The sequence below is a fragment of the Microtus pennsylvanicus genome, chromosome 14 (assembly GCF_037038515.1).
Source record: "Microtus pennsylvanicus isolate mMicPen1 chromosome 14, mMicPen1.hap1, whole genome shotgun sequence".
Lineage (NCBI taxonomy): Eukaryota > Metazoa > Chordata > Mammalia > Rodentia > Cricetidae > Microtus > Microtus pennsylvanicus.
The window spans coordinates 52,288,057-52,313,016 of record NC_134592.1 but is presented as its reverse complement, the minus strand read 5'-3'; the positions used below and the strand labels follow the sequence as shown (position 1 = coordinate 52,313,016).

At 38.0% G+C, this 24,960-nt stretch overlaps 1 pseudogene; it reads left to right on the top strand.

Moving 5' to 3' along the window:
* The first annotated feature begins 24,640 nt into the window (after nt 1–24,640).
* Nucleotides 24,641–24,758, top strand: LOC142835449 (U6 spliceosomal RNA; annotated as a pseudogene).
* The last annotated feature ends 202 nt before the right edge of the window (nt 24,759–24,960 follow it).

Sequence of the window (24,960 nt, the reverse complement as noted above, 5' to 3'; positions counted from 1 at the left end):
TCCCTCCCTCCCTTCCTCCCTCCCTCTCTTCCTCCCTCCCTCCCTTCCTCCCTCCCTCTCTTCCTCCCTCCCTCCCTTCCTCTCTTCCTCCTTCCCTCCCTCTCTCCCTCCTTCTCTCTTTCTCTCTCTCTGTAAAAGAACAATTAATGAAAAAAGAAAAAGTGGCCATAAATTTGAGAGATCAAGGTGATGAGCACATGGGAAGAGTTGGAGAAAAGGAAAATAATATAATTTTTAATTTTAAAAGATTAGAAATACATATGATGAAAATTATATATATATATAATTTAACACTTTATATTAGGTTCATCAAAAAAGGAAAGGGGAAGGTGATAAAATCAATTTTAGTGCTGTTTATTTAACACAACACACTGTAACACTGCCAATTTTATCTCATCAATCATAAAAATTGAGACATTTTACTTATTTTGGTTCTGTCTTATGAATATTTTCTGTTCTCTATATTTACAGCTCCTATCAGTTTTGACTCACCATAATTTGAATGCTCAATAGTCACAAGTGGTTAAGGGTTTCCATACAGGGCAGTGTATATTGAAACTTTGGGAAATGATATACTAGCTATCTCCTTCTTTGGTGTCCCAAATGATTGTTCATTTACTGCTTTTATTTTCTTACTGTTTGTCTGGTCATATTAAATTAAGATCTCAGAACCTTAGGGTTTGAACAACTCGTCATTCTTCCTGATTGGAAAATAGCTCATCTGTTATGGCAGATTCTACGCGCTTCAGCTTTTCAGAAAGTGAGTTTCAGAAAGCAATGGCTAAAAGTAACTACTCTTTTTGAAGGAAGCTACCTCCATGGAACAAAAAAGGGAAGGGTAAAGGAGGAACAGGGAAGAAAGGAAAGGTAAACACATGAAGGAAAGTCTCTGCTTAGGATGACTGTCGGCTCAGCTTTGTTCTGTGGCTCTTGGAAAAGTGGAGTCTTTTCATTGCAGTTCCTGGATGGAGGAAAGAGAAAGTTTGTCATCAGTCTCTCCTCTTTAATTGGTCGGAGGTTCATCTCACCTGTTCTTAGATATACCACATCTAGCTCTCACCAATATGGTCACTGAGGGGGAAGCGAGGAAGTCCCGGTGTGAGAGGGGGGCTGAGCAAGGTGTTAGGCAGAGAGTGGCATTCAGAGGTGACAGCCGCACAGGAATGCCCAATCTGCTAAGATGTGACTGCCTTCGGAGCATCTGGAGAGAGAGATGAGTGAAGACCAGAGTCTCTGAAACAGAATGAGAGGTCTGACATACTGGGTGAGTTTTGTGTATTCTTCTGTGATAACTGTTGCTTTCTCCATGAACCTGTCACAGACCCTAAAACAAAATTAGAACCTTCTAAGTATGTTCTTGCACTTTCCTACATTATCCTGGAATAAAATATGTTTCATCTTATTCTAACTTACAGTGGGGGGTTGGTCTTCCTCATAAAATTGTGAACTCTGTGAAGGCAGATTTATGACCACTTCTTACCATAAGGTCCCCACCTCTGCCTTACAAACCTCAGCCTCATATAAATAACATGAGTGCCCAATAAATGCTTATGTAACTAATGGATAAACATTGGAGTTAGTGAAACCGAATCTCATGTTTTTCTGGCGAGTTTCTGCAGCAGAGGTACTTTCAGAACATAAACTGATTACTAAAGGTTAGCTTGCCTTATTAAGCTTTTCACAGCCTGCCAGGCTGTAACCTGAAATAATGACATGGGGGTGGAATACACTTTCTGACCAATGAGGCCATTGTTCCCTCAGGTTCATTTGTCTCCAAATTAGATTTGTCAGGTTAGAAGTTCAAATAAAGCCCTCCTTTCCCTCCTGCTGCTCTTTGACACATTCTAATGAGAGCCATAGCTCCTTTTCCATTGCTTCAGCACTAGCATCTAATAAGAAAGAAATTGAAAGCTAAAAGGGAACCTTGGAGCTCAAGAACAGCAGGTCGGTCAAGCAGGACACTGATCCCTTTTCTTAGACACGATCTCCAATGAGAAAGTGTTCTGACTACTGCGTCTGCTGGGTCAGGAGAGACGGGCAAAGGAGACGTCACAAAAGTAGGCAGTGTCGGTTTTTATTCGAACTCTTTCTGGGCCGTATTAAGTCAATTTATGTCACAGGGAAGTGATGCTGCCTGCTGATTGTACTCCTACCTAGGGACCTCACTTCTAAGTGATGTCCGTGACGCAGCTCAAACCCAGCTAATCCCAACCCCATTAAATACTCATCGTCTTTCTTAGAACTCAGCTAATGGAAGAAAGGCAATATAGCTCCCTTACCACGGATTCACTCGAATAGATTTTTTTTTTTACGACAGAGAAACAACTCGAAACTGAGTATAACATCAAGACCCACAAAATGGGTATAGAAGTGATTCAAACCTGAAGTTACATGGAGTGACTCATGTATGAAGAAGCCAGCTGTTTAAATTTGTGCCTTATTTTGCTTGGTAGGGATATTGAAATATATATTTTTAGGTCTTTAAAAAATAGAGCAAAGCAATAAAATACATTTTAAAACCCAAAGTAATAAAAGCAAAAGAATTACTGGATGAGTTCATTTTTGTATTGTTATAACAAAATAATTGAGGTTGGAGTAGAGTTCATTTGACTAATAAGTCTGGAGGCATTGAAGTCTAAACAGCAGGGTGCTGGTATCCTAGGAGAGTCTCTCTCGCTGTGTCATAGCATAGCTGAGAAGTCGACATGGTCATGTGTAGAAGAGAGAAAATATGTAAAATAACTTTGCCTTATAACAATCTCATTTGAGAACTAATACACTGTGAGACTCACTCTGACCAACAACGAGACCAACATTGACCTGTTTCACAGCGCCCATCATCTGGCTACTTTCTAGTAGCCCCATATTTTAAGGTTTCCATGGCTTAAACACTGTCATGCTGGAGTTTTGTGGGTAAAAGTGATCAACAACAACAGAAATCATAAAAAGAGAGTGCAGACTATGAGGCTTGATCTAATGACAGTTTTGTCGACAGCAGGTAGGTAACTAAGTGGGAAAGACATTTGACAGCATCATCAGGATGTACGTCTAGCTAAAGTACTGACAAATAGGTCTTTATAAAAGAGTATGCATTTAAAACTAATTCAATAAATATCATTGATAGCTTATTGATTGGTGATCTTGTTGGTAAAAATAACTTGGAAATTTTCAGATGAGTTGGAGTTGCTAAGGAGTCTTTTTTATTTTTTATTTTATTTTTTTAATTTAATTTATTTATTAAAGATTTTTGCCTCCTCCCCGCCACCGCCTCCCATTTCCCTCCCCCTCCCCCAATCAAGTCTCCCTCCCTCCTCAGCCCAAAGAGCAGTCAGGGTTCCCTGCCCTGTGGGAAGTCCAAGGAAGGAGTCTTTTATCAGGAAGAGCATCCACAAGGTCTTAATCAAGACATCGTTGATAGTAAGCTTCCAGTTTAGGAGGTTTTCACAGACTTAGGTGTCAAAGATAATACTACAGGAAATTGGCTACCTTATTAGAAGAGTTTGCCCTTGAGAGTTTGAAGGGACACATATTTTCTTTTCTTCCATAATGAAAATGTGCATTACTTAAAAAAAATTATGGGTACTTATATAGTAACTTGTTGGAATATAACCACATCTTTGGGATTGAGAGGGAGGTCTTTGGCTTAAAGCCACCTATGTGAATACAAAGGATAACATTGCTATTTTTGACCTATGAAATTTATGTTGAGAGCTACCATCTTGGGCTGTAATTTTAACTGTATAGTGGTAATAGTGGTGGGTTTATTGCAGGGATATATTGTAACAATAAATATACAGTGACCATTTTTAAATTTTAATTTATGCTTTAAAATTTCACATACATAAATTTTGCCTACTGACCACTCTCACCTCCCACCTCTCTACCACACCTGTTCACCCTCCTCTTCCTCACAAATTTACCTCCTGTTTCCTTCTGTGACCTACCCTGATTCACCAAGGGCATTTGTGTGATTCTGGGAGCTTACTAGACTCAGCAGGACAGGGGGGGGGACATGATTAAAGACAGTGATCCCCACCTTTCACTGTTCCCAGATTCCACTGATAGTTGATAAAATCTGACTGTTGATAGGAATGGTTTTGTTTGGACCCAGGGCAGCAATGATTACAATTGCATAATGACTTTATTTTCATTTTTCATTCTATTTAGCACATGGTTGTCGTTGGGTAATGAAGTTTAATGTTAGTGACTGTGATTGGTGATAATTGTTGCATGGGGGAAGAGAGTAGCAACACATTCTGTCCTCTATGACCCCATATGACACTGTAACATTTTTTATTATGTAGTTCTTTTTCCTTTGCTTTGAGAAAGTTGCAATCACAGTGCTATGTGCTGTGTGCACTTGACTACTTGCTGTCCTTACATCATCCTTCTGAGAGGACTGGACACACTTATTTTGTGCTTGAGAGAGCTGTGGCTCAGAGAGATGTGGAGACTTCCCGAGGTTACAGAATAAATTAACAGCAAAACCTAATCTTCCTGCAGAGAATTATTGGCATAAAACCTCATAATTCTGTTTTGTTTGACATTTAGCTGTGGGTAAATATGACATGGAGAACTTGTGTGTAGTAGGTCTTTTTCACCAGAGAGAGTCAAAGTATGAGAGGTACATGCACTGTCAAAAAGTTCCTCTAGTAGTTCTTAAAGTGGTCCCAGAAAACCAGGCTAGAATATGAGATGCAAGAGATCTGTGTTTTGTTGTTGGCTTGTTTACTGCACTGATTCACTAAGCATACTAAGCTTCTACTAAGCCGTGGGCATATCTTTTGTATTTAAATGATCTTTTCTTGGTTTTTGGGGTAGTCTTTAATTTTCAATTGAGAGAAAAAATAATTTTAGGTCACTCACATCTTGTTGTGATGGGAATAGAAATAGGTCTATCCTTTGCAGAATTTAGTTCACATGACTTTTATACTGTATCTTCAGGATTGTTTCTAAGATGAATACAGCTAAAAGCTGTGAACTCCACATTATGAATAGGGTTCTGATGACTTCTGTCCATTTTATCCTAAACAAGAATAATCTGTTGCATTCTGAATCAAATGAATCAGACAACACCACCTACATTTGTCTCAGAGAACGGTGTCTTCTAACACTGGCATTCTGTTCTTGTGTTGTCTGAATCTGTGCCCTTCCCTTATCTTGTGTTACAGCTGTCTGTGTGGGGCTATAACATCCTGGAGTTAATATAATTAATTTGCAGTTCAGGCTTTGGCTCTTTGTTTCCCCAGGCGCTTCTATCAGAAGCCATGGTTGTCAAAATTCTGTGTTGTCAACAACTCCACCAAATGTGCACACGTATAGCCCTTTCTCCTCTTGTCCCCACTTTTGAGCCAAGTGTTACATCCCACAGGCTATATATGTACACTTATGAGTTAACAGGATAGGATATCCCATGCCAAGGCTCCATGCCTTCTTCCTGTTCTCTGGGTTCTATAGTAAACACATTCTATCCTGAAGGGGGTCTTGAAGCCCGACAGGTATGGCATCCGTCACTATAGTAAAGTCTAACATTTTTGAGAAGTATGTTTTTCCAATTGTAAGAAAATACAAATGAAGTTAAATATATTTAAAACAACCTATTTCAGAAAACTTTGTGTTTATTCCAAGAGGGGCATTAGATTGTCCTAAATTTGACTTTATATTTTTTATCCAGAGAGCTGTCATTAAGATTCATTGGCCTCTGAATCAATTTATACATTTATTTTCTTTACATTTCCCCACTGTATCTTCTAGAATGGCCTGCACACCAAAGACACGTACAAATTTTATTGGCCCACCGAGTTACTTTTTAGAGTGTGACACAGGTTGACAGATGTTTTACTGGCCATCTAGGGATTGCATACCACTGGTAGAAATTATTAACTTGCAGGAATCAATAGCTGGAGTGTGCCATGGGCACTTACTTCAAGCACAGGTTTTATAGAAAGGGATTTCATGACTTGACTTCACATGGAGGGACAATTTGCTTTTCATTACTTTGCCTTATAAATGTGAGCTTTATGGTTTTTATTGCCATCTTTTTATTACTCCAACACACAATTTATGTGTTGTTAACTGAAAATTAGCTTCATGCCTGGTCACTTGGTGCTCCCGATGCACAGCAAATTTGGAATAAACTGCCATGGTCTTTTGGTTTCTGTAAATTTTTTAGTTTGAAAAATGAGAATGATATTGAAAGAATGAAGATAGATAAACACTCTGCCATTTTCTTAAGGGATAAGAAGATTCCCGTAAACTGTACACTATGAAAATTAGTGACTGGGTCATATTTTCAGTTGACGAGTAAAAAAACAGTTTGTGAGAAGCTAGTAAGAGAAGCAGTAATTACAAGAGGCCGGTGTCTGCTAACTAAAAGGAAATATCATTAGAGCAACCCAATTTCTTTTTCCTGATGGAATTGCTAGCTCAGTAAGTTAGAGGCATGCCCAAGTAGTGTGCTTGAGAAACCTGGCAAAGATCAAGTTTTCCAAGACACCTTTGCATTAAGACAATGCTGGGCTCAAATTTTGCTTCTAACATGTCACTAGTACATGGGCAAGTTATGGGACCTCTTTCCTTAGCTTCCTCATATTTATAAATGTTTATATTAGCAGTATCTATATAATGGAGTTAATGAGGTTGATGAAAAAAATCATACAAAGAAGATGGCAAAGCAGTCATTGCAATTCATGTTTTAAACTATCAGCTATGCTGTAGATGAAGACTTTGAGTCACCAAACTTACAACAACAACAAAAAAATAGATATTATAGGATTGTTCTGTGAGTTCCCATCCCAGCACCTGTGGTTTTCTAAGACAGGATAATATCTGATAAAGCAAGTATTTATCAGAAATATATTTAAAGCCCTAACACACCACATGCACACACACATACACACACACATACACATACATGAGTTATGTGAGCTTTCACATCAGGAGTTTTTTTTTTTTAAATTCCATTTTACATTCCATTCAAAGCGCCCCCCCCCCCAGATCCTCCACCCTCACCATCTACACGCTTCCAGCCCAAACCCAATCCTCTCCTCCAAATGGGTAAGGGACCCATGGGAAATGAACAAAGTCTGGCACATTAAGTTGGGGCAGGACCAAGCCCCTCCCTTCTGCCTTAAGGCTGTGCATGGCATCCTACTACAGGGAATGAGTTTTAATTACCAAAGTTTAAGATGAGTTTGTATGTGAAACAGTCATCAACACAAATGACCTAGGCTAAATCAACAGAAACATGCTATTAATCAACGACTGGAAATCTAAAGGACTTCCAGTTCCACATCTGCATGTTTTCGTTTGTGCTGGTCCTCAGAGTTTATGTGCCAGTGATAACTTAGAGTGGGTTCAGTGAATTGTGGCTAAAATTGCAGAACAGCACAAAAACGTATTTCCACAAAGGAAACATTTGAATTTGTCTGACTTGGAGACAAAGAAACAGGAAGAAAGGAATTAACTAGAGGAATTAAACTAACTTGTAAAAATGTTATTAACTAAATAAATGCTGCCTTCTTCAGTACTTATAGATTGGTGTCTAGCCCAAACATCATCAGAGAGGTTTCTTCCAACAACTGATGGGAGCAGATGCAAAGACCTCCAGTCAAACACTAAGCTGGGCTCAGCGATCCCACAGAAGATGGGCAGGGAGGATTGTAGGAGGCAGAGCGGCTGAGGACACCAGGAGAACACCACTGACAGAATCAGCTAAGCAGGGTTTATAAGGCCACTCAGAGACTGAAGCAGCAACCACGGCATGGGTCTGCACTAGGCCCTCTGTATACAAGCTGTGGTTGTTTAGTTTGGGGTTTTTGTCTGGAGTGGAGGTATCTCTGACTCTTTTGCCTGCTTATGGGACTCTTTTCCTCCTGCTGAGTTGCCTTGTCTAGCTTTGACATGAATGTTTATGCCTATTATTATTTTTTTCATCTGGTTATGCCATGTTTGAATGATTTCCCCTTGGAGGCCTGCTCTTTTGAGAAGGGAAACAGAAGAGCAGTGGATCTCTGGAAGAGGGGTAGGAGGAATGGAGGGAAGAGAGTCTGTGTTTGGTATGTATTGTATGAGAGAAGAATTGTTGAGTCTCCACATAAAAGCACACCTCACCTACTGAGGTCCATCACTTCTTTGCTTTTCCTCACAGCCATTACAATACCTGGTTGGGATTGTTTTTATGAATGCACCCACTTTGTATTAAACATGTCTAGTTACTGGTTTCTTGACCAGATGACTCTCCTCCATACCTCCTCCATTTCCCCAATTACATTTTATTAACTTTTTATGGTGAATGTTCATCATGGTGAGGTAGTCCATCTTAACAAAAACATGATGAGTCTTATTGGTGGTAATGTGTTCTTCTCAAACCACGTTCAAGTTCAGGCTATTTTAACACTAACAAAAGGTATTCAAGGTTAAGTTGGGTTGGAACATCAAATCACCTGTCCCTCACAATCATGTCATTCAAAATATGACTGATGAAAATCTTTTGTTGCCTATTTTAATGCTCAGACATTTTCCACCTTATTTGGGGGGCAGGTTGAAGGTACTGAACAATGGAATTCATATTTTAATCTAAATATAATTTAAATCAACATTAGCTGAGGGTAGTTTCTTAATAAATTCCTACTTTTTCCAGTTTAAAAAATACACAGCTTTAGTTTAGCTGTTATTAAAAGAGCAAGATTATTCTTTATTGAGTGAGACCACAGATTTCAAGTTCTTAGTGTGAACTTTGCAAATTGCTCTTACATTTTCTTTACCCACTAAGAAGTCTAATAATCATTGTTTTAATGGTATAATACTTTATATTAATTCGACACATTAACTTTTATACATATATTTTCACATGTATTATATTATCTAGAAGTTCTCCCAGATGTCCACTTAGGCAGATAATGAAACGAATTCCATGAGGTTAAAAGACTGTCTGAAGTTTCATAGCTAGCAAGGGACAGAGGAAGGACCGAAGAGCGTTTCACCCTGTCTTAAATTCTTTCTCTTTCTTTGCGTTAATGGTTTTAGATGTCAGCAATTTTATCAGTGAGAAGCTACTTTTCCCTTTGGTTGGAGAAAATTGCCTTTTCTTTTTGCAGAGTCTTTTAGGCTTATTGTGAAGTATATTTCTTGAACAATGCCTGCTTTGAAATGTCATTTACTTCAGACCCTGAAATTATAACCTATTAGAAGCAGTGTGATTATGTCTGCCAGTACAGTGCATGCCCCTCCTTGGGCTCTGAGCTGTGAGTTGAGTTGACCCGGGTTCATTACAGATGGAGCTGTCCAGTCAGGTGTAGGATTCAGGCTTTCTAATGGCGAAGTTCTGCTAGCCTGTATCTAAGGATATTTGAGAAAGGCTCACTATGGTTGGGTTCAGATGTTACTAGTGAGCACTGAAATGAAGTGCTGAATCTCAGACACTTGATGACAGCTAGGAAGTCTAAATCATAGAGATAATAATTCAGAAGTAGATTCTACACTGTGGTCAGGGACATAGTGAGAGGGAGTAAAACAACACAATTAGGACAGAAATCTACACTTTCAGGGGAATTGTTTTCAATGTACATGCATTTGTTAAATTGCTTGGCCTATCAGAAAGTGGTATTCCTATCACACATGAGTTTGAAACTCTCTAGACCAGATACTAGCTCACTTTCTTTGAATGACTTTTGGATATTCCTTCCAGGTAGAGATATAATGTTTGTTTCATAACTAGTGGTAAAATTGTACGTGATTCTTTGAAGAAATAAAGCAGAGAGATATCAGAAAATGGAAAGCTCTCCTATGCTCACGGATCAATAGCAATAACATAGTAAAACTGGCCATTTTACCAAAAGCAATCTACAGATTCAATGCAATCCCCATCAAAATTCCAATTCTTAACTGGCTCTGAAAGAAAAATACTCAATTTCATATGAAAAAAACAAGAAACCCAGGTTAGCTAAAACAATCCTGTGCAACAAAAAAATGGCCAGGGGAGGGGGTATCACTATCCCTGATCACAAGTTCTACTACAGAGCTATAGTAATAAAAACAGCGTGGTACTGGCATAAAAACAGACAGGTGGGTAAATGGAATTGAATTGAAGACACAGACATAAAACCACATACTTATGTGTGCTTGGTTTTTAAAAAAGAGGTCAAAAGAATACAGTGGAGGAAAGAAAGCATCTTCAAAAAAATGGTGCTGGCATAACTGGATGTCAGCATGTAGAAGAAAGCAAAGAGATCCATATCTATCCACAATGCACAAAACTCAAGTTCAAGTGGATCAAAGACCTTAACTTAAATCTAGCTGCATTTAATCTGATAGAAGAGAAAGTCAGAAATAGCCTTGAATGCATTGACACAGGAGGCTACCTACTGAATAGAAACCAGTATTACAGACACTGGTATAGGAGTCCTTCGGTCTATGTGCTGCTTTCATTAGTAAATGAATAAAGAAAGTGCCCTGGCCTGTTGGTAGGGCAGAACTTAGGTAGGTAGGGAAGACGGAACTGAATTCTGGGAGGAAGAAAGCAGAGTCAGGGAAAAGCCATGGATCCTCTGCCTGAGACGGTTAGAATCTTTGTCAGTAAGCCACTGCCTTATGGCGATACACAGATTAATAGAAATGGGTTAAATTAAGATGTAAGAATTAGCATATAAGAAACTAGAGCTAATGGGCCAAGCAGTGTTTTAATGAACACAGTTTCTGTGTGATTATTTTGGGTGTAAACTATCTGGGTGGCCAGGATGAACAAGCAGCTCCTTCTCCTGCAACAAGATACTAAGGCCAACAATTAATAAATGGGATATAATGAAACTGAAACGCTTCTGTAAGGCAAAATCACTGTTAATAGGACAAAACAGCAGCCTATAGAATGGGAAAAGATCTTCATCTACTCCACAACTGACAGATGATCTTAAAAGTACATAAAGAATCCAAGAAACAGATATCAAAAAACCCAAATAATCCAATTTAAAAATGAGGTACAGACCTAAACAGAGAAATATCAACAGAAGAATCTCAAAGACAGAGAAACACTTAAAGAAATGTTCAACATCCTTAGCCATGAGGGAAATGCAAATCAAAATAACTCTGAGATTTCATCATATACCTGTCAGAATGGCTAAGATGAAAAACACAAATGATAACTCATGCTATTAAGGATGTGGAGAAAGGGGAACACTCCTTCACTGCTTGTGGGAGTACAAATTTGTACAGCCACTTTGGAAATCAATACGGTAGTTTCTTAGGAAATTGTGACTCAGTCTACCTCAAGTCCCAGCTATCACTCTTGTCCTTACACCCCAAAATGCTCTATTATACCAGCAGGTAACTTGTTCATAATAGCTTTGTTTATAATAGCCAGACTCTGGAAACAACCTAGATGCCCTTCAACCAAAGAATGAAAAAAGAAAATGTAATACATTTAAGCAATGAAGCATTACTCAGCTGTTAAATGACATCAGAAAAATTAAAGGCAAATGGATTGAACTAGAAAAAAAAAGTCATCCTGAGTGAGGTAACCCAGACTCAGAAAGACAAATATGGTATGTACTCACTCATAAATGGATACTAAATGTAAAGCAAAGTATAACCATGCTACAATCCACAGACTCACAGAAGCTAGGGAACAAGTATGGCTCAAAGGGAGGAGGGACACATGGATCTGCCCGGCATGGGGAAGTAGGAGAGATCTCCTAAGTGGACTGGGGGTAGGTATGGATGGGAACTGTGAGACCACATTGGGGGTGGGTAGAGAGGAGAGTACTGAAAGAGATGACTAAAAAGAGGGTCAGGTAGAAACCTGATGCAAGGAAAACTCTCTTGAATCTCTGAGAACGATCCCATCTAAGACACCATGCAATAGTGGATATATAGGCTGAACTGACCATCTCCTCTGATCAGATTGATGACCACCCCAAATGACATCAGAGAGCCTTCATCTAGTAGCTGATGGAAACAGGTTCAGACCCACAGCCAAACCTTAGGCCGAACTTGGAAAATCCTGCTGAAGAGAGGAAGGAATGATTGTAGGAACCAGAGAGGTCAAGGAGATCACAAGAAAACCCACAGAAGAAATTAACTAACCTGTTTCATAGGAACTCACAGAGTCTGAAACAACAATCATGGAGCTTGAATGGGACTGACCTAAGCCCTACACCTATATGTGATAGTTTAACTTGGTCTATTTGCTGGACAGGATCTGTCCCTAATGCTTTGGCTGGCTCTTGGAAACTTATTCTTCATAGTGGATTGCCGTTCTCAGCCTAAATATAGGGGGTAGGGTTGCTTAATCTTACTACAGCTTGATATGTCATGCTTTGTTGATACCCATGGGAGAACTGCTACTTTCTGAACAGAAACAGGAGTGGGTAGTGGATTGGGAGAATGGAGGCAAAGACATGGAATGAGATGAGAGGAGGGAGGGAAAACTGTGGTGTAGATGTAAATTAAATAAATAAATAATTGTGCAGGACTAAACAGATTAATTTTCAAGCATGACAACTGAATAATCTTGGAAGTACAGCTGATTTATCCAGTGATATCCATTTAAGAACAAAGATAATTCATTAAATCCCTGAAAATAATTAATGTCAAGTCAAAGAACATCAGTGAAAGTCAATGAATTCTCAGAGGTAACTGGAAACCAGATATTATTGAAAAGTTTATTTTAGCTTAAAACAATACAGTGAAGCCAAGAAATATAAAGGCAAAGAAAAGGTTCTGAGTGTATACAACTTGAAAGTCCACAACAAAACCTCAACATTTCAAGTTAATAATCAATTCTAGTTCTCCTCATCAGTTCACTTGATCCTACGTAATTAGTTTTTATTTAGGTCATCTCTCTGCTTTCAAAAAACTCAAATGCTTCTTGATTAAAGAATACCTGAAACTCTGGGTGTCTCCCAGCGTGATTAGAAAATTGTCTAAGTGGAGTCAGGCTGTAAGCTAATAATAAAGTCAATTCTTCGAATGATAAGAATTTGCAGAGAATTGTCCATGAAATTCCAGGAGTGTCCTTTTTCTTGAAGACACAAAATCTATCTTGTAGCAAAACCTTTACGTGAGTACGAGTGAAAGCAGTGCTTACCTATAGAAAAAAGGACAATGATGATGATTAATTTATTATAATGACCAACAATAACATATATGTAAAATTCTCTGTTGTGTATAATAAACAATGTGCCATTATAGGCCTCATTATTTTCCCCACAACACGTTATAGTGAAGTAATTGGTAAATATGACCTATTGACAATATGCCTTTTGAAATATTTATGCCAATTGTAGGTGCTTATATGCACTCAACCTAGACTAAGATTCTCTTCTTCTTTCATAGTTTTCATGATAGTTTTAATAATAAAGTAGAGTTATTTAAGAAATGAGGATATACCAAAAGGTTTAATTATTTCTACTTTTTGCAAGATGAAAGATCAAACATTTGTGCTTCTCTAAGGGCCTCATAGAAAATCTCATGAGGTTGTTTTAAGTAAAAGATAATTCTGTAATTTTTAATTCAAGGGTTTTTTATTCTAAAAAATTTAGATTTGATCCCTGGAAATTTACATAAAATAATCATTTAAAGTTGCTTATTTGACCAAGAGAAAATCATGAATGCCCAAGAGATAATACTTAGCTGCCTAATTAGCCAAAGTGACTTCAACTTTTCTTTCTTTTTTTTTAAAAGAAACCTTCAACTATGCAAAATCTTGATGAAACTTGGGTATGAAGAACTTTAAATTATTTTAAAGATAACAACACGTTTATCATAAAGACAACACAAGCCCAAAAGATGCATGTGCTCCCTGGGAAGGTTACAGTGAGGCTAGAAAGCAAAAGAGTTACTATTCTTTGTCAATACTCTAATATCAATTTATCATTTTTTTGTTTGTTTTGAGGATAGGATGTCACATAGGCCTTGGACTGTCCTAAAACTCCTTCTGTAACTTAGGGAGATCTTGAAATTACTAACTTTTGCTTCTCTGGTCCCCAACTTCCAACTTCTAATATGACATAATTACAGTATGTGTCACCATGTCTGCATCTCAAATTATCACTTTAATAAAAAAAACTATTCTTTTGCTTTTATATTAAAAGTTGGTAACAAATTTTCACATCATTCTTATGTCTTTTCATTTGTTATAGTTTTATAAAAACTTTAAGCCTTTAGAAGCATGTGCACATGTATACGTGTGTTTGTGTGTGTGTGTGTTTGTGCGAAGAGAGAGAGAGAGAGAGAGAGAGAGAGAGAGAGAGAGAGAGAGAGAGAGAGAGAGAGGCTATAGAGTTTGGTTTGTGTTGGACCTTTTCTAATTGCTCTCCACCTTAGCTTTTCAGACATGATCTCTCCCTGAATTTGAAGATTACTGGTTTGGTTTGTGTATATAGCAAGCATTTAATAAGTGAGCCATCTCAGAAGCCCTTGACCTTTCAATATTTAGCAATGTTTTAAGGTTTCTTTTTATATGCAGGTCCTATAAAGCAAGAGAAAGATAATTTCCTTGGTTTGGGATATTTGCAACTTTCTGTTCCCATTTATGCTTATTCTTCACTATGGTTTTCATGTTCTGCAGCAAAGAGAGCCGGTAGCCTCTTTGGAAAGCAATAGCACACACACACCCCTATCTGTGGCATTGCTAACTTCTGTTGTTGACTTAGTTACCCATGTTAACTGACAAGCTTTCACAAATGCATCTAACTTAGATTTTGGAAAAAAAAGCTGTAGGTTGCAGAGACAGTGCTTAGTGTCATGACCAAGCATTTTAGCAAACTTATGAACACACATGACTTAATTTTATGTAGCCCTATGTTGGCTTTTGATGTCTCCTTAAACCGCTAAAATATGAATATGTTATAGACTCAGATCCACAGTCAACATTAACAGATTAATAATAATGAAAATATGGTATTTATATAAAAGGGTTTATTTGGTCACAAGAAAGAAGGAAATTGTTTCATTTGTAGGAAAATGAAAGGAGCCAGAGATAACTATGTTAAATGAAATAAATCGGTCCCATCAAGGCAAGTATTGCAGGCTTTCTCTCATATGGAAGGAAGTTTGGTGAGGAAAATGGACATGAAACCAAAACCACAGGTCACTTGAGATATAAGAAAGGAGGAGGAAAAGAGAGAGGAGGAAAATGAAAGAGAAATAGAGGAGTCAATATGATGAAAGGACATTCTATGCATGCATGTCATCATACAATTAACATATATTAGTAAATTGAGAAAAAGAAGGTACAAGGGACTCTGCAATACAGTTTGTAAATGCTTCCCAAAGATGAGATTATATTATTAATGAATGGCTAGCCAGAAGCTTAGAACCTCTGGTTTATAATGCCAACAACAGTCCCAAAGCTGAACTGTCCCTGTGTCTGAATCATCCTCGTCAATGAGTATTAAGGTTTTCTTAGTTGATTTCCACTCAAAAATAGTCTGATCAATCAACAATAGCAATAACACAAAGTTTAACAGACATACTTGCTGTTAGTTATATAAAAGAACCCAATTTCTTGTAGAGCTTTGATGGAGATCAAAGAACCTGTGGCAGTATACACAGGGCCTGAACAGGTCTGAGTCAGGTAGTGTCCTGGCACTGAGAAGGGGACATGGACATTCCCAATTATTTCATATCCTCCAACTATCTCCAATTTCTGCAGTGGCTGGAGAGATGGCTCAGTGTGTAAGAACATATTCTCCCTTTGCATGGGACCTGATTTTGGTTTTTAACACTTAAGTCAGATTGTCTGTAACTACCTGTGAATCTAGCTCCAGAGGATTCTCTTCTAGCTTCATGAGCTATGAACTTCCACACACACACACACGCACGCACGCACGCACGCACGCACACACACACACACACACACACACACAGAGAGAGAGAGAGAGAGAGAGAGAGAGAGAGAGAGAGAGAGAGAGAGAGACTTAAAAAGCAAAAGAATCTGTTCAAGAGGGAAACCACATCCTTTTGTATTATGTAAGTGAAGAAAGCACATATGGTTTCTGTACAGGACAAAGAAAGCAAGGAGGTAACACATTAGGGAACTAAATGTCTTCTGACCTATGCACAATAAAGAGTGCATTGATGATAGTGCTACAGTTCCAGAAACACTTATGTTTGCCCTCTTTCCATAGAAAGGTCCGTAGCAAGCTGACAGTTATGTGCTGAGTCCATACATTCCCTAGCACCATTACCTGATGATGGAGTCTGACAAGTGTCAGGCTTGCCCAAGGCTCCTTCACTTAACTGATCCTCTCTCCTCCTTTGACAGTTCCAGAATGAAGTTTATTTCTTGCGTTTAATGGATTTGTCATAGACCTTAATTGACTCTTCCAGATAAAAGAAATTTAGGACAACTTAAATAGTCTAGCTTGTGGCCTTGGTAGATTCCTCAAGACCTGAATATCAGTCTAGGCACTCAGATGATGGGCTGGGATAATTGCAAATCAGCCTTATCAGGCCCAAAACATAAATCCTTTTTCATCTTTCTAAAGATCCAGACTTAGTAATTTAGGAAAGAAAAAAAGTACTTTAGGAAAATAATTTGTACATGGAGGATCAAGTTCTCAATGATTTTCCTTGAAAGAATATTAGGTAATATTTAAAATTCAAATTTACTATTAAGGTAAACATTCCTTAGCCAGAAAGTATTTTGCAACTATATGCCTTGGTTGTTTTTTTAAATGGACACTAATCAATTTAAAATGGCTTTTGTTAGTGTGCTTCTCAAGGGTAAAATAATCAAACACAAACATTTTCAGTGTATTGCTTTACTAATTATATAAAATTTAAATACTGGGCAGGATTTTTAATAACTGATTTATAACATACACGATCTGCTTTGTTGCTCAGTATCAAATGTCAGATTACATGTTTTTTATGAACTGACAAGATATTTGATTCACACATTAGGATCTGAAATTATATATCAAAGAGAACCCATATCTAAAAATAAAACATGGCCCTCTCCTTTTCCATGGTTGATAGTTTTCCAACTGAGTAAGAAGAAAAGTAGAAGAAAAAAAAAAAAGAGAGTTTAGAAAATGAACTATTCAGTGAAGTGGTTTGCTTAGTCAGTCTTAGAAATCTTGGGCACAATCAAATCATTTGTCTTTTTGACAATTACTTATGAAGTCACATTATGCAAAACCTGGCCTGGCTTTCTGGGAAATGTAAAAAACTGATGCCTAGGATGTATGTATATTTTGCTCTTACTTATGGCTTTCTGAATAAATGATTTCATTAGTGCCCTCTGCTTCAAATAAAGCAGTGGTATAAAAAGTTGTTTTGAATATGTACCTTGAGACTAAAACATATGTATATCAAAGTTTGATATCTTTGAGGATGTTTTGAAATTAGATTATAGATTCACAATCAAGGTATCTCATTTTTGTTCTTTTCATATTTTCAATTTAACTTCTAGATTTGCTTTTCTACTTTCCTAGATGCCATTGAGTGGTTCCTCCTGACCCCCAATAATCAGGTATTATGAGACTTAATAAAAGTACAAATGAATAAGGCATGTTTGTTTGCTTGGAAACCTGCCCTGTACTTAAAGAACTGTCTTATTAGTTTCCCCAATTAATTAATTACATTGCATTGTAATAATCTGTTAATATAACAGTTTCTTTACTAGATTATGATCTCAGTAAGAACAGATCAAATGTTTTTGAAGTTTGTATATTCCAGCAGGAGCATAGAAATGCTTGTATTTGTTGAATGATTTTCTAAATAAATGAATGAAGGGGTAGCGAGACTATTTTGTAGGAGATTCTTGAAACTCTCTGTAAATATTATAGCTTTGGAATGAGGTTAGGATAGATGAGCATAGTGGAATAAGCTCAGAAACAATGGTCCTGAATAATAAGTGTGTTTGTAACAGAATAAATTTGGGTGCATTCCTAAATTGAAAGATCTGAAAAATGTTAGTAACAATAACCAAGTTAATCTTGAGCAATAACAAGGGAAAACAAACTCCTTCAAATTCTACAAAGATTATTGGCTCATTCAAACATGAGCTGTAAGTATTGTTCATGTAAGGATGAGTTGGAGTGACAATAACAGTTATTGTTCAACTTAAATTAGTTATAAGTACCAGATTATTATAATTATAAGTAATATAATTACAAGTTATTAGTTAAAAGTTGTAAGTATTTAAATTAGGGTTAAACAAGAGGTTAGCTTTTGCTTTTCAATAGCTAAGAGCCTAGAGGTATGATTTTTTTTTGTAATTAATGTGGTCACTGGGACCTGTTTCCTACATAACCTTTGCATGTTATTATCTGTGACGTTCATTCAATCATAAAAGATTTTTTTCTTAGGATTGCTCTCTCTCTCTGTCTTTCTCTCTGTCTTTCTCTCTGTCTTTCTCTCTCTTTCTCTCTCTCTCTCTCTCTCTCTCTCTCTCTCTCTATATATATATATATATATATATATATATATATATATATATATATATATATTCTCTCTGTCCATGCTAGTTAAGGAAATGTCTGAAAGAAGAAAATGTGTTTCTTTCTTGGGCATCTACTGATAAGAGGTAAGAAGTAGTTCCAACAATTACTACAAATGCTCTTGGGTATTTAACTGGACCAGGCTAGACATCAAACTCCTTCCAAAAGAAACAATTGGTACAGCAATGGGTTACCTTTATAAGTCAGATTCTGTGATTCTCATCTCTGATATCATTGGAAAATTAAGTAGTAATAGCTTTTGGGTCACACAAAATTCTAGTTATTCTTGAGGCAGTCCCATTGCATGAATACCTCGGGGTTATTATGATATATAATCAAGTTTAAAATGAGGGGCTTATTTGTACATGTGAGGAGGACTGGAGTGATAGTTAGTTGTATTTCAGCCTGACACAAGCATTCTAGCTTTGGAAGAGGGAACTGAACCTCTACTGAGAAAATGGCCCTACCAGATTGTCCGGTGTGCAAGCCTGTGGTGCATTTTCTTGATGGATGATTGACATGTAAGGGATCTGCTCTTTATGGGTGGTGTAAGCCCTGGGCTGATAGTCCTGGGTGCTATAAGAAGACGGGTTGTGCAAGACATGAAGTACAAGCCAGTGGCAGTATTCTTCCCTGGCCTCTGCATCAGGTGCTGCCTGTAAGTTCTTGTCCTGAATTCCTTTTTCGACTTTACTGGCTGATGGACTCCAAGCTCAAATTTGAGTACAAGATCAAATACACCCTTTCCTCCCCAAGTCACTTTTTGTCATGATGTTTTATCACAGCAAAAGAAATTGTAACTAAGACAACCAGAAGCCATGATTGACACAGATGCCTTTCCAGGCAGAAAGAAGCTCTTTGCCACCTCAGCTGTGAAGTGACAGGAGGAAGTCCCTTATTAACATTCATTCTTTCAGCCAATATCCCTTGTGAATATCAGTGTATGTCTGAGGCAGTTGACCAGAGTTAGAATCTGTGAACTGTGAAGATGATTGGATTGAGTAAGAATTAAATCCAGGTCTTTGCTAGTCTTAGCGAAGAATGCTAAATTGAACCAATCAGTCAAGGATGTCCCCATCAGATTTCCTAGACTTTCTACTTTTCTGTTTTGTTTTTAGGCCAGCTTTTTCCCCTCAGTCCCTGATGTCAGTTCTTTTCTGGTTGGGGCAGGGCTACCGTACCCTAGATGCTATGGAGTGGTTCCTCCTGAACCCCAATAATCAGGTATTATGAGACTTAATAAAAGTACAAATTAATAAGACATGTTTATTTGCTTAAAAACCTGCCCCCTACTTAAAGAACTGTCTTATTAGTTTCCTCAATTAATTACATTTTATTGTAATAATCTGTTAATATAAGTTTCTTTACTAGACTATGACCTCAGTAAGAACAGATCAAATGTTTTTGAAATTTATATCTCAGTAGGTTAGATGGCGGAAACAAAAAACTAACCTAAAGCTAATTTTCTAGCACTTCTTCATTATGGCAACACATCTAGAAAACTGGTCAGAGATACTAAAAATATCAAATTGGTTTATGAATGAAAGGCATTTGGCCACTGGAAGAGCTCATAAAATAAGCTAATGGCCATGCTCTGACTTGTATTTGTAGGTGTTGATTAAGTCATTACCAGCACTGAGATGAAGAACATAGCTACACATTATTTCTGTCACCTTTTCCCAGTCAGAACCCTCTGAAACCTCTACTATATGTCAGTTTTACTTTTTTTCTATTCATTTTTTATTTCAATTTTTAAAATTAATTTTGTAGACCGTTCACAGTTCACCCTCCTACTCCTCCTCCTGCTCCCCTGACACCTCCCTCCAAACCACCCTCAAATCACTCCTCCCAAAGGGTAAGTCCTGGCTTGGGGAGTCATCAAAGTCAGGCACATTAAGTTTAGGTAGGGCCAAGTTCCTCCCTGCATCAAGGCCTAGCAAAGTATGGGTTCCAAAAAGACTGTTCAGGCACCAGGGACAGACAGATACTGGTCCCACTGGCCCCTCAAACAGACCAAGCTACACAACTGTTGCCCACATACAAAGGGCCTAGTTCAGTCCCATGTGGGTTCTCCAGCTGTCAGTCTAGGGTCAGTGAATTCCCACGAGCTTGGTGCAGCTGTCTTTGTGGATTTCTCCATAATGATCTTGACCCCCTTGCTCATATAGTACCTCTTCCCTTTCTTTGACTGAACTCTTGGAGCTTGGCCTTGTACTTGACTTTGAATTTCTGCATCTGTTTCCATCAGTTACTTGATGAATGCTCTATGCTGATAGTTGGGGTATTCACCTATCTGATTACAGAGTGCTGTGGGACAACGGTCTGTAACCTGTCAATTATATTTTAAATAAATGCTGATTGGCCAGTAGCCAGGCGGGAAGTATAGGTGGGGTGACAAGAACGGAAAATTCTGGGAAGAGGAAAGCTTGGTCTGCAGTCCTGACCCAGCCACAAAAGAAGTCACATCTGTCAATGTTACTTTTCTTTTCTTATGGTACTTTTGTTTATCAGAGTGATTTTCTCTGGGCTCATACCTATAAACTGCCAACAGATCCTCAGAAACGGGTAGGTCAAGAAGATCCTTTAAACCACTGTTTTAATGTTCTATTTCTGTGAAGAGACACCATGGCCAAGACATTTCTTATAAAGGAAAACATTTAATTGGGAGCTTACTTACAGTTTCAGAATGTTCCTGCCAGGCAGCAGGTAACAAATGGTGGTAGCAAAGAGCTTTGGATTCTGATCTGCAAGCAGAGACTGGACCTGGCGTGAAACTCCCAAGCTCATTCCAGTGACTCACACTTCTTTTGATTTGAGCGCCTCCCTTCACCTCCTGTGCTTCTCCACTAAAGTCTTTCCATCCCCAAGTGCCCAACTGCTAAAGTCTTTCCATCCTCAAGTGCCCAACATCCCATCTCTCTACTTTCATTTCACCTATAATCTAATACTCCCTCCCCTTCCGAGCTTCCACTGGTGCTTCAAGTTAAGCATGCACACAATATGGACCATCTCATCAGTTTGCTATCCTTATGCAAGGGCTTTGTTGATCTTCTCTGCAGTGTTCCAGTTTTGGTATGTGGTATGTGTATGCAAAATTCATCATTCATCAATTGATTTGTAGACTTCTTTTCTCTCTCTCTGATTCCCTAATGGGACTTGAACTGGTATTTTCTTCTTCTTCTTCTTCTTCTTCTTCTTCTTCTTCTTCTTCTTCTTCTTCTTCTTCTTCTTCTTCTTCTTCTTCTTCTTCTTCTTCTTCTCCACCTCCTTCACTTACCTTTTCTTTAATTAACTCGTCCACTCACTCATTTTTCTTCTTTTTCATGTCATGCCTTATTGCTTTTTATCTTAAATCGAAACTTTTCAGATTTACTCCCCTATCTGTTTTCTTGTTAAATTTAATCTAAAAGGTTATAGTGCTGAAAAAAATATTCATTACACTTTTATCAATACAAACATGATAGACTTCACAGTTTGAAAACATATTTCCAGCTAAAACACATGATTGCTAGTTTACCAGAAGACTATCCTTATCAATCTTCCAGAAATGCTGACCTTCGTTTCTTCTATCTGTTCTTCTGCGCTCTTACTTTTCAGTCTTCCCATGGTCTATTCTGTTCCCCTGCTCATGATGGTTTCTTCACCTGGCTGCTCTCTACCTGTCCTTTCTCACCTCAGCTTCTGCTTCTCAGGCTATGTATGATTGCTAGGCTACCAGAAGACCATGCTTATCAATCCTCACATCTGGATGTGGCATCTTTCTGGTTTCTCACTCTGCCCTACTGGACTTTATACTCCATGCTCAGAAAGAGTGTGTGTGGTTCAGAACACAGCACAGGGAAGACATAGTCCCACATAAAGAAACTTTCAGTCCTTAATGTGTCTTTGGCACGTTCAGTTGCTTATAGACTTATTTACCAAACATTCCTATGAAGTAAGTATACAAGTAACCTTATTGGAAAATAACTTCCCATATCATGCACTTAAAACATATTTTTTAAAGCTCTCAATACAGCTAGTAGGTTTTGAAAATAGTTTTAGGGGGTACTTTTATCCATGCCCCCACTTTGTGGATTGTATTTCCATTTTCCTTTTTAGCACTTCTACTTATCCCCAGTCTGCCTTTAGGGGAGTTATGTGTGCCCCTGCTCAGTGGTGCCCTTTGAGTCTATTGCTGTGAGGGTCAGGGACTTCATGTTGGGATTTCAAGTTTCAGTTCCATGGACTGGACATCTAAGTCTGACCCTAGATGACCTCAGCTAGTCTTTAAAGTTTTGTCTTCTCTCTGAAATTATTTTTCAAAATCACATGATTTTCACAAACATATTCAGCTTTTGAACAGTCATCCCAGCAAGAATTGTCTGGTATGTTCCTAAGACTTGATCATTTGGGTCTAACAAGGGAGCATCTTCTTTGCTATAGATTTAAATCATGGATTTTACTTAGAGCTACTTGTCTTGAGACAACTTATTTTCATCATTTTTCTCATTGTAAATTTTATTCTTAAAGATTATTTTATTTTTTGCAAGGATATCATCAGATGCAAATGTGTGTGGGCGTGCGTGTGTGTGTTTGTGTGCATGTGACTTCCAAACGTGGAGCAAATGAAGTAGGGGAAATACCTACCAACTAGTACAAAACATTTCTGAGATATTAGCCTCTTTCATTGTAAGAGGGTACTGTTAATATGTTTAAAGATGATTATCCATGTCTTTGAAAATGGAGGGAGTTAAGACATAAATAATGATGTTTGCTGATGGGACTTCATGTGAGAAGTAAAGCCCTATGAGCTTCTTGGCTACTCATGGATGACTGTGTTATGCATTATCTCTTCTGCACTTCACCATGCATTGTCTACTCCATAGGCCTCTTGAAGTGGAGTTACAGGGGCTTGTGCATGGTCTGACATGGATACGAGGAGACAAACGCAGGTTCGTTGTAAGAGCAAGGCAGCTCTTAAGTGCTGAACATTTCTGCTAGCATCTAAACTACATGTGTTTGATTGGAGGGCTATTAGAATTAGTGAACACAGCACATAAACTTGGAATGTGTGTGTATGTAGATGTGCTTGTGCATGTGAGCATAATGCATTTATGTGCTCATGCACATGTGTGCAAGGACACATCCTGTGCCTATATGTCTGGAGGTCAAAGTAAATCTTAAACATCATAGGTTTTTAATGAAGGTTTAAGAAGCTGATAAAACTTTTAAGAAAAACCTCAATATTTAAAGGATTGGGTAACAAGGAATTGCTAAAATCACGAGGCTTGATTTGCTTATTTTTGTAATGTATCTTATAGGACTGAATCCTTAAGCTTATTTTTGTTTACTTTCTCCATGCCCAATTCATTTATCAAATTGTTCAGTATAATTTTCTTACCAGGGGTATCTTTAGCTTTACAAAAAATGAGACTGCTTCCTGTATGAATCTCTGTAAATAGCTTTCTAGCACTTTTTCTATTCCTTTAATATTTACAAATATTTGCACTATCAGAATCTGTGATAGAAACTATTGATTTAGTCTAGATTATTTTTGGAGCTGTTTAATTTTAATACATTTGCAAAGACCAAAAAGTTGTATGTGTCTGTGTGTTTGTTAATGTCTGTCATTACCAGGGAAGGTTTGTGGGGAGCCTAGCAAACCCTTAGAGAACCTGTGAAAGATAAACTGAACGGGGGGTTTCTGAATAGATAATTGCCATTTAGCCTGTGTTGCTGCTGAGGTAAAGACTTAGGGAAAACCTGTATTTCCATCAGTGAACCCCTAAAATGTTGCCTGGGGAATCAGGCTGCCAAAGATCTGAGAACAGCATCCAGAAGCTAATGTCTGGTAGCAGGAGGGAGCACACACTGCAAGCTTTGTTGGTGATAGGGAAGTGTAAGGTTGTTGGTGAAGGGGAAGTGTAAGGTCTGTCTACTGTAATTGCCAAGAACTGAGGGTAAATGGGTCAATTAACAAGAGGATCTCGCCCACCCAGTTATCTTCAAGATGTTGTCATCAGTATTAAGCTTTCTTGTATAGTATGTCAGCCATATCTAGGTCAGCATGGCCCCACTGAGCTGCAAGATAGATTAGAAAATGTGTGTGTTAGCTTTTCAGTTTCCACAGCGGCTCCGAGGAAAGGGATGCAGCTCTTCTGGTTTCCGCAGAACTTCAGATAGTGAAAAATGTGGAAAAGTTTGTTCAATGCGCTTGCTTTGGCAGCACGTACGCAAAAAAAAAAAAAAAATGGAACGATACAGAAGATACAGAGAAGATTAGCATGGTCCCTGGGCAAGGATGACACACAAATTCATGAAGCGTTCCATTAAAGGAAAGGAAAAGTTTGTTCAAGAACTGTCACCTATGAAAGTACTCATCTCAGAAGACTTTAGAAGAGTAAGGTTCCCTTCGTGTGCCATTTTTAGAAAGAAAGGAATCTTATCGCTTATCAAAGTCTTCTGAAATATACAGGTAGACTTGAGACACACTGGGCAACTGATGAACCTTAAGGGAGCACAAATGTGCTGAGACAAT